The 2,164-nt window shown below is 42.1% G+C and overlaps 1 pseudogene; it reads right to left on the bottom strand.

The window, feature by feature from the left end:
• Positions 1 to 552: 552 nt before the first annotated feature.
• Positions 553 to 1,718, bottom strand: LOC129024916 (dnaJ homolog subfamily A member 1-like; annotated as a pseudogene).
• Positions 1,719 to 2,164: the final 446 nt, after the last annotated feature.

Below are 2,164 nucleotides of genomic sequence, written 5' to 3' on the forward strand. Positions count from 1 at the left end.
TATCATTTTTATCACTGATGCCACAGGACAAATTATATATTATGCCATCTTCAAGTAACAGTTGAGGCAATAGAATAAATGCAGAGGCTTTACAATGAATCCCACTTAACACAAAGAACTATACAGACCAAATCTCCTCTACATATTTTTTTTCCTCATTGCCAGTTAAATACAGAGTTTTACTTTCATAGCTTAACAATGAAGGGTCATACACTGAAGCCAATACACATACCTAGCATTTCAGTCTAAGCTTGTCCATGTACATAGCTGAAGTCAATTACAAGGTTTGGCCTATAAATGCTAGGGGAACTTCTTTGTAAAGTAGTTTTTACAGGTATTAAACTTCATCTTGCACACCGAAGTCGTCATACATACAGGGCAAAGTCGGAGCTTTTACATTTGCATTTATTCTTCGTTTAACTTTTTAAAACACTAGTATAGTTGAATATTAAACCAAAACAAGAGCAAGTAGTGAGCATGTTATGATTACAGTCCTTCACTCATTTACTACTGCACGTAAAATGCCACCAGTGGGTGTTATTCACTGGCCCATTAAGAGGTCTGACACCGAACACCATCTCTGGGATGATGTTCATCATCCTCATATGCTTCTCCATTGTAATGGCGCCATCTTTCCTGATTTGGATCAAAGTCCACCAGTTCTACTCAATCCATCTCGTCAGTTTCTTCCACTTCCTTCCTCTTGGGTGGGAGTTTTTCCAGCAAAGACAGTTTATCAGGAGAGAGAAAGTCATTCTCAGGAAAGTTTACCTTGAATTCAATGATTAGGCGACCCTTTTCATATGGTCTAGGATAAATTGGCATTCCTTCATTTATTACACACTTGATATCTCCATGCTTGACAATCTGACCTGGATGAGAGGTGATGACTATGGTTCAGTTGTCAAGAGTAGATATTGTCTTCTGGAAGCCACATAATGCTTCAACCAGCTGTATGTCCATACACATGAAAAGGTCTTCTCCTTGTCGAGTAAAAACAGCATGGTCCTTCTGATCTAACACAATGATAATATCTTCTCCCTCCAGTCCTGGTTCTTGGTATCCTTCACCATGGAATGTTATCTTCTGGCCATATTTCATGCCTTTGTCAATATGAAATTTTAGAATCTTCACATCTATCTTTAGGACTGATCTGCTCCCCATGGCCCTGGCACTCCATGCACAAAGACTGAATTTGCTGAAACTTTCCAGGTCCTATCTGATGAATTCTTATTTGCATTCCAGTACCTCGGCAATTGGGACAGTACTCTACTCCTCCTTTCTTACCTCCTCTATCTTCACATTTGTCACAAATTGCATTCTTTTGCAGAGCCAGTTTTCTTGTTCCACCATTATATAAGTCTTCTAGGGTTACTGAGAGCTGATGTACAACATTTTTACCTCTCCTTTCTCTGTGCATCCTTCCTCCTCCTCCAAAAAAACATATCAAAGATGTCCATGGGGGAGCCAAAACCTCTACCTGCTCCATCCTCTTTAATTGTCTGTTCTCCTCCTTTGTCATATAATTAATTCCCTTTTCTTTGCATCAGAGAGAACTTCATATGCTTGAGAAATCTGTTTAACTTCTCTCCTTCATTTGGATTCTTATCAGGATGGTACTTCAAGGCCAGTTCCTATAAGCCTTTTTCAATTCTTCCTGAGTAGCATTGATTTGGTTTGACCCCCAAAACATCATAGTAAGTGGTTTCTTTCACCATCTTCTGCCAGTGAGCAGGCTGAGGCCGGTGTGTGAGGGAGCAGAAAGGAGCCCGGAGCCGTGTGCAGCTTCGGCAGCTACCACTCCTCTGCCTCTCATGGGGCATTCTGGAAAGTTCCCGGATTTTTTTTTTTTTTTTGACAGAGTCTTCCTCTCTCGCACAGGCTGGAGTACAGTGGAACAATCACAGCTCACTGCAGCCTCAACCTCCTGGGCTCAAGAGATCCTGCCACCTCAGCCCCACGAGTAGCTGGGATTACAGGCACAGGCCACCACGCCTGGCTACTTTTTAATTTTTTTTTGAGATGAGGTCTCCCTATGTTGCCCAGGCTGGTCTCAAACTTCTGAGCTCAAATGATCCACCAGCCTCGGCCTCCCAAAGTGTTGGGATTACAAGCATGAGCCACTGTGCAAGGGCGGACATGTAGATTTTTGAGTGACCCCTCA

Source organism: Pongo pygmaeus, chromosome X, assembly GCF_028885625.2.
Source record: "Pongo pygmaeus isolate AG05252 chromosome X, NHGRI_mPonPyg2-v2.0_pri, whole genome shotgun sequence".
Classification (NCBI taxonomy): Eukaryota; Metazoa; Chordata; class Mammalia; order Primates; family Hominidae; genus Pongo; species Pongo pygmaeus.